General features: G+C 31.2%; 1 long non-coding RNA gene across 1 annotated transcript; it reads left to right on the plus strand.

The window, feature by feature from the left end:
* The first annotated feature begins 1,173 nt into the window (after nt 1-1,173).
* On the plus strand, nt 1,174-3,059 carry LOC136271224 (uncharacterized). Its single transcript, XR_010709111.1, has 2 exons — nt 1,174-1,634; nt 1,803-3,059. It is a non-coding gene; the product is annotated as an uncharacterized lncRNA (long non-coding RNA).
* The last annotated feature ends 12,475 nt before the right edge of the window (nt 3,060-15,534 follow it).

The following is a 15,534-nucleotide window of genomic DNA, read 5'->3' on the forward strand; positions in this document are numbered from 1 at the left end:
AATATTAGAGCCTTTCATTCAAATTGTAATGAATGCCGTCGAAATACACGACATAAATAAACAGCACAAACCAAATATCGGGCGGAAAAACTGCAAAATCGTTGAAATTTTCATCAGTGTCATTCTTATGATATGTTCTATAACTCTGGTTATAAATTTGGTAAAACCTTTAGAACATTACATTAATTTGTAAAGAAGAATATAATTATGTTTTTGTTTTTCTCTTTATGTCTATGTAAATATTTGTGTACAAAATATTTCGTATAAAATTGTAAATCAATTCCTTCATTGGTGTTATTTGGCATTTGAATAAAATTTCTTCAATTTAAAAAGTATTACTTTTGACTTTAAAAAATTAACATGTATGTGTTTGTTTCAGAGAAATTACAATACGTACCACGCATCTAATAAAGTATGAATATATTTCCAAATAGACAATATGATCTAATTAATTACAAAGCAACTTAATAGTAAAGCTATTAGGTCAATTTTACCATTGTTCACTCAAATATTCATTTTATTTTAATTCGGATTACTAAAAGTAGGGGTCGGAAAATATTATATGATTGACCAAATTAAAAAAAAATGAAGCGAAGCACACTACATTTGTACTGCCTTGTAACAAAATATATTCTTGTCATTCTAGCCCCCCCCCCCCGCAAGAAAAAACCAAATACTTTAAGTAATATCGACGGTGGTAGTAAAGGGTTTGATATGGAGGTTGATCCCCTTCCGCTCAATTATGCCAATGACGAAATAATTTTATCAATCAGCTCATAAATGACAATGTTCAAATTCGTTGTCACAAATACCTAAATGTTCACTTATCTGGTAAAAATGTCATAAGCTAATCTGATCAAGCTTATAACTCTGTGATAAATTCTAATAGAAGCTGCCGTTTTTTGGATTTGGAGGATCATTAATATAGAACACTAGAAGTATTTTCGGAAAAAGTGTGATAATATTTATACTTCTATATAATACAATATGTGCTCTTGCTTTTCAAAGATACAATGCGACCAGTTATAAAAAAAAGTATTTAAGTATGAGCTGGTGATGACAATGCATGTTATATTTATTAAATTTTTCTGTATCTGTTTTCTTTTCTGTGCTTTTGAAGAAAATGGGTTTTTACTTTTATCAAATGATTAAATAAATGCTTTTTTAATATTTATCGTATTACATTGTATGATTAGAGTGTTCCTACATCTATATACACCTTATGTCAAACATATAAAGAAAAAATGCTTTATTATTGTGATAAAGTAACACAATGTCATGCGTTGAATTTAAAGTATGAAGGGAATTGCATTGTATAATTTTCAAACTTACAAAAGTATAGTTTAGATGTCAAAAGAAAAAACCCAATAAGTATTACCTGTATATTTAAGTTGAGACTAGCGTTATATTAATCATTCTTTAAACAAAATGGTTGATTTTACAAAACTGAGTGAAAGCTTGTTTTACAATTTGTATGATGTGCTATATTTACTTGACGTAAAACCCTATATCTAGAAATAGATTATCTATGAATAGCTCGCAGTAAAACATTTTTAGAAAATTGCCTCGCTTAAAGAATCAACAGCAAGGGATATTTTTCCTAAATAATATTGTTTCTTATTTGAATTGTGGAGGTAAGTTTGTACACTATTGCAAATTATTGATGTTTTTTGTTATATCGATATCATAGCCAAGAAATATTAATTAAGACAGGTACACACTTTTAGCAATTCAACGGATAATACGTACATTTTATATTGGTATAAATTTTTGAAGTCATCTTATTTTTATAATTTTTCTAGGAATATATTCTTTGAACAGCATGCGTAGCGAGGATACAAACTTCTGTGTCTTTTTAATGATTGTTTCTGAATCTTTTTTTGGATTGGGATTTCTTATAAGAAATCAACAAAAGTTCCCAAAATGTAGACGAGAGACATTGGATCGTATGGTTTGCTATTTGGGGAACCGTATTATATGTCTTTACCCTTGTCAGCCTCTGTTGTGATCTGTGTAACGATGAAGACAAAGAAAATCCCTGCTCACCGTGGCTTTCGTTGCTGTCAACCGTCACCGAGGATTTCCCTCATATCATCCTGCTATTGCAGTGGCTGGTCATACTACGCGTTTGATATCCTGGGTTCAGATAGCAAAAGGTGTCTATGGCATATTTGAGCCTTTAATGCGGGCGGCCAATCTTTACACCGAAAGAGAAAAGACAAGAAAACGTTCAACACTGCACCTCATGACTATGATTGCCAAAAATCCATTGATATTTTTTTCTGTTTTGTGTTGTGTGCGTGCTCTCTTTTTCTGTGCATAATTTTATCATTGCCTGCAAAAAAATCAAAAACAAATTTGAAGTATGCAGGATCTTGGATATTATACATTTTCTATATCGTAATTTGCCTTTTTAATTAGTTTTATACAACATTTTCTGCTATATATGCCTAAAAATGATGTAACGATGTTATTCATTTATGTTATTTATGTTGTGACAAGGAGCACACGGTGGGTGCGACCGATCAACAGGTGATGCTTACTTCTCCTAGGCAATGATCCCACCTCTATCCTTTTTTATTTTTAGGTCCGTGTTACTCTGCTTTAAATTCGTATTTCGCTTTATGGTTTTTTGAGATGGTTGACAGTTTGTTATTGTCATTTTTCATTTAAAATATTGTAAATATATTAGTAGATATTAATTGTAGCAAAAATCTATTTAGATGCATTCAAATATTTATCTTGATATACAAAATATTGTTTTTCAACCTGCTTACTACTTGATATACATTGTGACTATTTGTTGAAGAAAAATGTGAAAGCTTCATGTTGCGTCATTATAAAAGTATATCAAATTAGACGTTTATTGAATTTTAAATTTAGATTACTGTACTAGTGATAATAAATGGGGGTTCATTATTTAAATCTATTTATAAGGGTAAATATGTCACATTCCCGGCCGGGTACATCATACAATTGTATGTACATGTATATGTATAAATCATTTGCAATTGCCACATGCAATAAATACGTCACCGGTAGTTGGTGATATTGTTATATTATATATTATATTGTTATAGAATTGGTAGTTTAAAAATCATGTATACAATTTAATATTTAAACATATATCATTTAATTTGTTATTCTAGATCTGTTGTAAATGTATAATAATCAATATTAAAATTATACATGCTGGAACAGCGCCGTGATCATGAAAACCGGGATATTGCGTAGAACTAATACATATGTACGGTAACTTTAATAGTTTAAATGCATTAAAAAAATAGTTTCATCTTTTTCCTTGCATTTCAATTAATTATGAATTAGGTGAACGTATATCTACCCGGTTTAAATTCATTAGTCCTCTACCGGTTTCAACGGAGGGGACTTTAGCCTTCCTCTGCGTCCGTCAGTCCATCCATTCGTCCGTACGTCTGTCTGTCTGTCCCACTTCAGTTTTCCACACTTTTTTTCTTTATGCGATTGAGGAATAATATGAATTTGCTGAACAGCTTCAAAATGTCAAACTACAGATCAAGTTTACACTATTGTAGCGTCTGGTTGACATATTTTCGAGAGTTTTTTTTTATGTTCCTTTAATGTTCGGGTTCGTTATCGGGTTCGGTGTATATTGAATAAACGAGGAAAGTATGTAGTCAGTAATAATATCGTTCATTACTTGTACCATTCCTTGTATTGTTTCTAACAAACAAATAAGTTCTGTAAAATAGTGTCAAGCATTGTGTTGTAAATTTAATCGACAGGGTTTTTTGTATTATTACAATCGGGTTCGTTATTGGGTTGATCCGTTGATTCGGGGTACAGAAGAGGTAAGAAATGATATTCTGCATAGCAGTGCATTGTTTTCACAAATTTTTACAAACCGGTAGGGGACGTGTATTGCTTATGTAATAATCTCAGAATGCTTGTTAAATAAGTACTAGTAAGCCTAACAGTTTCCATTCAGGTATAATATATTTTTTACTGACGAGCAAGTACCGTATTTCATTCTAAATACATGCATGCATGTAATTTATAAATTAGATATTCATAAAATTCATTGTTACAAGCTGAATGAAAGTCAATATCTTTTCAAGTACAAGAACACACTCATAACATTGATTCAATAGCCACCGATTTATAGGATATAAAAACCGCTTTAGAGATATGTTGCCGTGGTGCAGAGGGAGTGAGGTGATGCTCATACACGAAGGATGCCGGGTTCAAGTGGTGTCTTGGGCGTTTTGAATTTTTTTTTCATTTATTTTCTAGAGCAAGAACCATTTTTATTCCTTTTCTGTCTTGGAATCATTGAAACTTGCGACAGAATATACATGATTTACTTATGTACCGTACATGTTCATGTGTAATCAATTTAAATTTTCTCTTGTTAAAATTGCTGCGGTTGTGTGTCTAGACATGTTTTTATGTCTTTGTGTATATCTAACTAAAATCTAATGTTTGTTAAACGTCAGAAAACCCTGGACCCAACACAGAATATACAGAATATATACAACAGGTGTGTTTTTATTGCCCATACTCAAAACTATGCTTTTCTAAAATGAATACTTCACATATAGGTTGAATATAATTGTCCATTGACAGTTTGGACAATAAGAACCTATACGTTGTTCTTAAAGGCGGATTAAAGGTGGCTTAAAGATAGTCTTTAAGGTGTCTTTAAGCACCATTAAGCCATCTTTACGATTTCTTTAAGCCCCCTTTCAGTCACATTTAAGGACCACATATAGCTTAAAGGTGGCTTATAGATATACTTTAAGCTACCTTTAAGCACCTTTAAGCTCTCTTTAAGGAGAACTTAAAGATGGTCATTCATTCTGTGTAAGATTTCAAACTGTCAGATATTCTTCCCAATCATAACCTCTGTCATTATGCTGTGGTTTTATTTTAATGTCCCTGATTTTTCTGTGCTGCTGTCTTCTCTAGAACTTTCATTTTCAATGCTCACAGCTTCTGTAGAACCATTGTTAGTCTCCATCGACGAATTGCCTTTATTTGTAATTTTAGCATGACTTGTTTCTTGTGCTATGGAACTTATTGATGATTTTCCAATTTCCTGAAATCTGAAATTGCTTTTGTAGCATCTGAGTTGAAGTTATCTTTTGTGTTAGGTCACTTGTGGTTCACTTTTAAAGAAGTCTGTGGTTTGACAGAAATTTTCTCATGGTCATTTACTTGAGTCCCTTTGATTTTCTTTGATTTCTTTTAATTCTGAATTCAGGTGATAAATCTGATCATGAATTCCATTTTCCATCAAATTCATATAAGAATACACAGCATTTACTTGTTCATGTTAACTAGATTGTTCTTGCTTGAAAAATTCTCGTTGTTCTTGTAACTGATCACAAATTTGCTATTGAATAACAAAGAAACTCTCTTTTAATTTTTCAGAAAAGTCTTTATGTCTTTAAATTTAACATGGCTTCCTATATTCTTCAGGTATTTCATTTTCCCAATTTTCTTGTCTTTGAAGTGCAATGGTTTCTTCAAACTGTCCTTGATTCATTGAAATTTCTAAATCCTCTATTTCCAGTGGTTTATTAAAAGTAACAACTTTAGACGATTCATCCATTTTGAAAAACACAACACAATTAAATTCCAACGAATATAATTCCTTATTTCACTATGAATAATCAACAATCCCACCGCTGCCACCAATTTGTGACGCGACTAGAAACGTCAACAAGGTTTGGGTTCGGATTTTTTCGAGCCAATACCGTAATTTGTAGCGCAACCTCTTCAGTATTAATATTGTATATTCACAAGAAGGTCCAGTATACAAAAACGATATAACGTTTATTTAAAACTAATGTGGGGCTATTGACTAACAATGAATTCAAACACCCGTTAAACTATTTATTACTCCGAATTATTTATAGAAAACCACTGGTGAAGATTTAAATGATTAACTTGGCGAACAGATTGTGGTGAATCGACGTCACCAACAGTTTTTAATCACCAGAACTCCCGTTGTCCTAAAACTATGGTGAATCAACGCCATCAATAGCTTTCTATATCTGTCAGATTGTAAACACCTGTAACTCGATGTAAAACATCACCAGTAGTAATAAACTAATTCCTAATAAATAAAAGTAAGTTTCAAGAATTCCATAAAAACACCGTAGATAATGCAGATTTCACCCAAATTTACCAATAATACCAATCCAATTATTAACCATAAAATCATTCGTTCAAATTAACCAATTAACCAATTATAATATTTACCAATTCACGGTCGGCTCTTAATTGTGCCTAATTGTGCCCCAGGATCTTGGAACTGCAAAGCTAATTGTCGCTGTAACGGTTTATAAACGCTGGTGCTGTAATCAAAAGGTTATTAGCACACTAAGTGTCATGCATCATCTTCCCCGAATAGCCAACACCCTTACTGACCAATACACAGATTCATTAAGGGAAGCCGTCTATTATAAATTTCAGCTGAATTCCAAAACTTAAAAGACACAATTAAAGTTATACATGACTGTATAACAATATACTAGTTAGTCAAAATACAGACAATTAATGCTTGCACATAATAACCATGGGATATCATTTTGTTTTTTTTTTACATTACAAGTTTTAGTGAATTAAAGAATTCAAATGATTATATTTTTAAAAAATATGATTTAACACCAATTTTAAGTAAATTACATAACATCTTGGAGTATCAATATTGATCAATAGCTAGCAAATCTAATGTTGTTCTTTATTACGTGTTTTTCATATAGTATAATAGGCCATATTACTTAGCTTCATCGAAATATTACCAGAAACGTTTAAGTACCTCTTCAAATTTTTTAAATATTGTTTCTTTTATTTCGACTTTTAAAAGGGGGTAGAGACATTAGAAAGAGCAAAAGTCAAACAAAAACTCTACAAAATAGATATATACCGAAATGCACTAAAACAGACTAGCAGATTCAATTTCCTGAAAACAGCGCGGCATTCATTTTCGCTTTTTATTCCAAGAAAAATTCTGGAAATCCAGTAACTATAAATAGAATTGCAGAATGATTATATATAAAGTTGCATCATTTATTTCCCATAGCTTTACTATCTATATAGATATATCCTGACAGTATAATAAAAAGTGTTTTGTTAAAAAACACAAAACAGTTTCTTAGCAACATAACACCTTTTGAGTGAATACATGTAAATAGTAAGCTTGTTTTTTAACCTGTTCATACAAACACTTGCAAGTATACTGACAAAACTCAATATATTTCTCAAGTGTAGTATATAAAATATTATTTGCAAGACCCCCCTCCCTTTTTTTTTTTTTTTACTGATAACCTTTAATCGATTTAAAAAATCTTCCATACAGATACCGATACTTTATTTAGCTAAATTTTTCTTTATTGCAATGTTTATTTAGGGTCTGTAGTTCGTTATTTTTTCATAATTAAAATGACTTTCGAATTAATTACGGTTGTAATCATTGTAATTTCGAATGCTTGAACATAAAAAAGAGAATAAATCGGTGGCGACCGAAACAATATTGACAGTTTTAAATGTAATAAACTCCAACTGCACTTTTTAAGCTAATAATATACCTGGGTATTTTACAACTTAAAATAGAAGATTTTAGGGAAGCGTAATAGTGCCACGTTGTGAATTTATTTTCTTTAAAAGTCCAACTTTAATCTTTGAATTTCCAACATTAATCAGAATTTTTCAACTTCTAAAGTTAAACTTTTAAACTCTAATATTGAAATTTTTAATCTGACTTGCATTTTGACAATATTTTTATTTGGTATTCACCTTCAATCATACACTTATACTGATTACATCACGGAGTACTTCAATCTTGGAATTCCAAACTTTAAAGTTGAAAAATCCAAGACTAAAGTTTGATATTCCAACTGAAAAAGTTGCAATTTAAAAACAAATTGCTCACAACCTGGCGCTATTACGCTTCCGTAAGATTCAGACAGGTATATAGGTTTACAACAAGATTAAAATTGCAGACATGTTCAGAGTTGGTGTACGGAAGGAAACACTAACTACCTCTAAGTTATAGGTAAGTAAATTTCGCTACTTCTTATGTTCAATTGCATTTATTCTCTTAATAAGCATGTGAAGGTAAATTAAAACTCTGCTGTTAATATTAATCAATTATTTAAGTATTGCATTGTATATACATCAATATATTAAGAATCAAGTAAAAGCAATTGTCTTTATATTGAACTGAAAAGGAAACATTTAGGCTTTACTCTCTATCTATGTGAATTTGATTAACTAAGAAATTTCAATTTAACATTTCAGTGGTAGATACACCTTACATTCTTTTTTATATCCATAAATTACACAAAAAATATTCAAAAAATTCAAACAACATTATTTCTTTTAGAAGAACATGCATCAACGTACATGCCTATGGAGGGTAATCGTGTAAAAAATACGGACTTGTAAACTTGTAAATCCGAATATGCAGTCGTGTTGGTGTGTGAGCCTCTGTATGAATGAGTGTAGTTTTGATAGTATTACCTAACAAACTCAGGCATCAACACTTTAGAGTTGACCCCGCAGGCCTTCTATCTAATTTTTCCTAAAGATGCAGCTGTAAAATGTTGTTTGTTATCTATATGTAACCTGCCACTTAATACACACTTTCTTTCTGTAGTCTCTGCATTTGTATCTCTGTTTTCTGAAATAGCAAGGCTGACATGTTACAAATCGATAAATGTAAAGTCTACAAGTTTGTCGAATTTTGACATTACCATATATGGAAACAGTGATGTCACCGATAGAAAAAGCTAGTCGCAGGTAAAGGCATGCCGTAATCGCCGGAATGGGGAAGGGAAAATATGTTAGATAGGCCTATAATCATTTTATCTCTAGATAATAACCTTTTTTAGGAAGTATGGTTTTTCGGGAAAATAAATTATGAGTTTGGTGTATATCAAGATAATGTATAAAAGATGCGAGTGAAGAATTCGATCGGCTTCAGATATCATCTTAGAACTGGAAATAATGCATGATGAATATACATGTAAATATTTATTAGAGTACATGCAACAAATAATTTAAGTATAGAGCTCGGCTGAATAAAAGAATTATTTCCAAAAGCATCCTTATCGCTAACACAAAGTTCGGACAAGAACCCCCCCCCCCCCCCCCCCCCCCGACGACAAATTACACGGGGTCGACCATTCTGGCGTAGGAATACATACAACTACAAAAAATATTTAAATTGTTCGTACCATTTAATATCTGACTATTTTCATGGTATTTATAAATGAGTTTCCTTGAAAAACAATGTTTTAGCATACATTACATCGATTTTATGAATTATTTTTAAGAACTAAGTCTTGTCAGCAACAGTGATTTGTGCTGAGGTCCAAACACTGTTTCACTTTCGGTTTTCCTGAGTAACTGCATAGGAGAGTTGATTAAAATCAACTCCCAAAAAATTGGAATATAAAAAATATGTCAACCAGACGCTACAGAAGTGTAAACTTGATCTGTAGTTTGACATTTTGAAGTTGTTCAGCAAGTTTCATATTATTCTTCAAACGCAATAAAAAAGTGTGGAAAACTGAGGTGAGACAGACTGATGGACGCAGATGAAAAGCTATAGTCCCCTCCGGTGAAACCGGTAGGGGAGTAAAGAAGAACGAACCGTAATTACATGTCTGACATATTTTAAATTTTCTATTGTAGATATGGGCTGCTGTAAAGTGTTTCGGTTTCTGTTTACCCTGGCTTTGGAGTTGTTAGATCTTGTGTTTGACTGGGTGTTTTACTACGAAATCAGCAAAACAGATGAGGTGAACTATGAAGTTAGAACTAGCATCATCGCTTTTGCTGTCGTTGGATCTGTGCTATTCCTATTAATAGTTGCTGATAAAATCAACTTGTTTTGTTGTATGTATGGTGAAGAAGAAGAGAACGCGTGCTCGATTGGACTTTCAATACTTTCTACGGTCATTGAGGATCTTCCGCAAATTGTTTTAGCTATTATCGTTGCCTTGACGACAAAAGAACTTGTGTCTCCAGTACAGATAGCTAAAGCTGGGTACGCTATATTAGAACCTTTTATTCAAATTGTAATGAATGCCGTAGAGATTTGCAAAATGAGGAAAAAATACAAACAGAACAACGGACGAAAAATTTGCAAAGTCATTGAAATTATCATCAGCATTATTATTATGCTTGGTTCTATTTTCCTACTTGTCAATTTGGTAAAGCCTCTAAAACAGTACATCAATATGTAATTTTAAAAGATTCTGTTTTGTTTAATGTAGTCAAAGTTTGTCAAAATATGTTACATAAAACTGTACAACCACTTATTTCTTTGGAGTTAATTTATATATACATATGCTTGTATTTTATATTTTTGTGTTTCACATTTGTAAACATATATACAGTTTTGATAGTGATTTTTTATATATTCTATTTTGGTAAATATTCGAAAGCATACGTATTTAGGGTTCTGACAGAAGGGGTCGGTCATTAATATACAACGTAACAAAACAAAGAGGAAAACCGTTAAACAAATTAACACTAACAAGTATAACGTAATGAAAGACCCAACAGGCATGTTCACAAATCTATCTAAGGACTATGATGTGTCCTAAGTACATCTAAAGACACGCCTTAGTCTTAAGTCTGTTTCTCGAAGCTCTCTTAAATTTAGGAATCGCCATAATTTTGTCCCAAATTTAGTACATCACTTACCTTTTCCTAAGACTGTCCTAAGGCTGAAAAATCACATATTTAGGGATATTTGGACTGTTATGAAGCTTTTTTAAGACCGGTTGAATAAAGCAAATTTTTTTTACAGATCCATGCAGCATTTTCAACAAACGTCAAATTTTCAATCCGGGAGGGGGGCATATTAATTTTTTCTATCATGTATGTTCATTTTAACAAAATCTTGTGGAGGGGGTCCCCGAACTCTCACCCCTTTTTCCATTGCCACATGCCTGCCTAGAAGTTAACCAATTAAGTTTTCTTTTTCGCGAATACTGTCTCTGCTTGGCGGATGTAAATTATTCACCTTTTGCTTAATTTCTACATTGTACACAACGTGAGTTACATTCATTGTTTTGATTACTTTTGGAAATGATTTTAATGTCCTTGGCTTAAAAGAAAACTTACATCGATTGGTATAAGCCATGCGTGACCATTCTTAATTTTTATCACTTCATTCTGAAAAAAAACTTTAAAAAATTCACTATCTTTTGAATAAACTGTATTTTTTTTCGAGATATACATCTATTACAACTTATTTCTTAATTATCATGTTCATGTATTCTATATATTGCAGAGTTAAAGGAAAATTGGTTGTGTTTGTACTTGTGTGTTCATATATAAACCGTTAACAATTCTATGAAAAGCGCGTGTTTGTGTATTACATTTACTTGAATGACAAGATAATTAAATGTTATTAACCCTCAAAGAATACACACGTGTTGTTTAAATGATTATTTACTTGTAAGTCAATTCTGTCCTGATACATATTGTTTAAAAAAAACCCCGTCATTTTGATTTCTGGAAAATTAATAATAATTGTTACAGTAGAAGGTTTTGATATTCTAAATTAAGATATTCCTAAGTTATCGTCAAATGTGTCCTATTAAGTTGATCTTAGGTAGCATTTTGTAAAATTGAGAGTTGCTGTACTTAAAGGCTTATGAGTGCTACTTAAATTAATAAAATGATTTTTGTGATAATCATTAGTTAGAGAGATGTCTCTTGTTGAAATTGACATGCAATATGTAGGCCCCATATGTTAGGTACATGAGAATTAGAAAGATTAGAAATGATTAATTTCTAAATTCCTGCATTCATTTTAAATTTTTTCCCCGTTTTATATTGAATTAAATGTGAGAAATAGGAATTCTTTATCATTGAATGTTTAAAGCTACTTTAATTTTTGCACTTTGGTGGTATTAACAAAAAATATAGTGGGGTGTCGATGATTCTTAAAAGAAATCTGTCTGCTAATTGCTAACAATTCTAGGTCAAATTAATTATTATTTAATCTCGATGTAAGTTGTTATATTACTGCTATTGCATACTCTTTCATTGAAACACAAGTAATTGAATTACCCTTAATAAACATAGATAAAAGTTTGGATTTCTGTCTCATTATCAACAAAAAATCTGCAACTATTTTCTTTTTTAACGATGGCATTGATTGTCATTTTCTGCAAGAGATCATAGCTTTCGCTTTCGCATAAAGCACTGAATAGAATCAACAACACTAGGCATCTTTAAAGTGTCGGATCTAATAAATATATGCTAAGCCAGTAAACTGAATATATAAAGCACTAAAAATGGCTAACGACACGAACAATAGAAATTGTCTATTCATATATATATATATATATATATATATATATATATATATATATATATATATATATATATAAACAGAGTTTACATATGTAAAGCAAATAAATGTGTACATATTCTCATACTAATTCTCTTTCTCGTGTACTAAATCTATGATCCTCCAAATCCGAAACACGGCATTTTTTTCATGAATTAATCACAGAATTATAAGCTTAATCAATTTAGATTTTTACATTCTTGCCAGATTAGTGTTGGTACATGTGTAATAGTGCTAACGAATTTGAACATTGTCATTTATGAGCCGATTGATTAAATTTATTTCGTCGTTGACATTTTTGAGTTGAAGGGGCCAACCTTCACATCCAACCCTTTCACTGCCACCGTCGATATAACTTAAAGAAGTTTGAGGTTTTTTTTCTTGCAAGGGGGGGGGGGGGCTAGCAAGACATGAATATATTTTTTAACAAGACAGTAGTATGTTTTACCCTGCTTTTATTTCGGCGCTTTTCCTTGTTTATTTTGTCAATCATTTAATTTCTTCCGTCTTCTACTTTTACTTAGAATAATTCGAATTTTAAAAGAATATTGTAATGAACGATGCCTAATACTATTAGTATTATGTTGCTTTGTAATTTATAAGATCACATTGCCTATTTGGAAATACTTTCTCCGATGCGTTATACGGATTGTAATTTCTCAGAAACAATGTTTTATTTTTTTTAGTAAAAAAGCAATTACCTTAACATTAAAAAGATTTTATTCAAATGCCCAATAACATTAATGTAGGGATTGATTTACAAATCCATATCAAATAATTTGTACACAAATATTTGCATATACATGAAAACAAAAAAACATAAATATTTTCTTCTTTACAAATTAATGTAATGTTCTAGAGGTTTTATCAAATTGATGAGTAGAGTTATAGAACATATCATAAGAATGACACTGATGACAATTTCAACGATTTTGCAGTTTTTCCGCCCGATATTTGGTTTGTGCTGTTTATTTATTTCGTGTATTTCCACAGCATTCATTACAATTTTAATGAAAGGCTCTAATATTGCGTACCCAGCTTTTGCAACCTGTACTGGAGACACAAGTTCTTTTGTCGTCAAGGCAACGACGGTGGCTAAAACAATTTGAGGAATGTCCTCAATGATCGTTGATAGTAGAGAAAGTCCGATCGAACACGCGTCCTCTTCTTCGTCGTCACTACATTCGTTGCAACAGAACAAATTAATTTTGTTGGCAACTATCAACAGAAATAGAAACGACCCAACGATGGCAAAAGCTAGGATGCTAGTTTGCACTTCATAGTTCACCTCAACTGATTTGCTGATCTCGTAGTAAAACTCCCAGTCCAACACAAGATCTATCAACTCCAAAGCCAAGGTAAACAGAAACCGGAACACTTTGCAGCAGTCCATATCTGCAAAAGAAAATTACAAAATGTGTCAGTCATGTAATTTGGAGGGATTTTTTATTATATTTTTTTTTCATCAATTCTTAGTTTGTTTAAACATGAAAAAATGGTAATTTTCTTAGGTATGGCGCGTAATTTTTAATTACGAATCATTTTTCGTACAGAAACTGATTCTAATTTTTTATATAAAAAAATTACATTGATAGAGAAAAAATGTCTAAATGTGTCTATATCTATTAAATCTATATAAATTTGATAAAAAATATGATTGTTTTCACTCGATCTAAGTAACTAATTGCTGTATGGCTAGCGCTGTGTGCACCATGCTATTCCAATTACTAATATTACAACGAAGTGTTTCTTCTTTTACATACCTATTACATTATAAAGGCATTTAATTAGATAAGATGGAAAGCAATTGACTCACTTTGTTTTAGATTATTTCTTTTTCTTCCACAACAAAATGCAACTATGAAGGTTTCTACATTTTCCCCTTTTATAGACATGTACACACGTGTATGAATCTTCTATTTTAAGTTTTTAAATTCCCATGAAAATGCATTAAAATGTAGCCCAAAGATTTTTTTTTATTTTTTATTTACAGTTTTTCATTTTATAATACACTGTACATTTAACACATTCATACGCACATACATACAAGTCATGATCTCATAAATTAGGAAAACTATTCAATTTGATACAATTTTGTATAAACTGAAATGGAAATAGCCCAAAGATTAATCTATATTCTAAAATCAAAATGGTAATATTTATTCTGTCGCTACCGGTTCTATTTTCCTGTTTATGTTAAGGACGCATTGAGTTTTAAAAAAAATGAAACCGTAAATAATTCAAAAACTCTTCACCAATGAAATGAAATGGTCCTTGAATACATGTCCTTGATGAAAGATATATCAATTTTGGTTCCTTCTCAATTTTTGATTTGTTGATATTCTTTCATGTTTCGTATCATTTTAAAGGGGCATGGCCCATATTCTGATTAAAAAAATTATATTTCAGTTTTGAATGTTTAAAATGCATCAGTAAGGTATTTTAAACACTAGTAGTCAACCAAACTTTGAGTGTCATTTGTCGATAAGCGAGATACAGAGCTCACAATTCTCTGTCATATGAACACAGCTTTCGTTTACGTTTTGAGAGTTGAAGTAAAATTTCCAGTTTTAGACCTAAAATAAATACGATCAACTCTAGGAACTATTAATTTATGAATAAAACGAATTAGAAGAGGGGGAAATCAGCTTAAAAAAGAACTTTCACCCGTTTATTGGACCAATGTAAACAAAAACAGGATAGGAGCCTTGTTTAACATCAAAAGGAATTGTGAGCCCTGTTGCTTACCTTTAACTCTACGATTGAAACTTAATTTTTCTTTGATCATTAGGAATGCATTTCTAAATCATTGTAAAGAATAAGAACAGAAACAAATTTGACCAAAATCGTAACCATGCCTCTTTAATTATTTCAAAATACTTCAAAAATATCTTCTTGAAAATATACAGTTGATTCAGAAATCGTTCTAAAAGTAATGAAAAGCGCTTATCTGGATTCATCTTCTGTGGCTTTGACAATGCAAATGTTTTCATTAGTCGCATTATCAATCAATATACACGTAGAGCCATTATGCATTGAATGCAGTTCTCAGCAAACATTGATTGAGAATGAGTTACAATGTTATTTTGTAAAACTTGAATTTACTAGGTGTGAGATTTTATACTTAGAGAAATTAAACAATGACAGTACATGTATATAAATAAGATATATGC

Source organism: Magallana gigas, chromosome 9 (assembly GCF_963853765.1).
Source record: "Magallana gigas chromosome 9, xbMagGiga1.1, whole genome shotgun sequence".
NCBI lineage: Eukaryota > Metazoa > Mollusca > Bivalvia > Ostreida > Ostreidae > Magallana > Magallana gigas.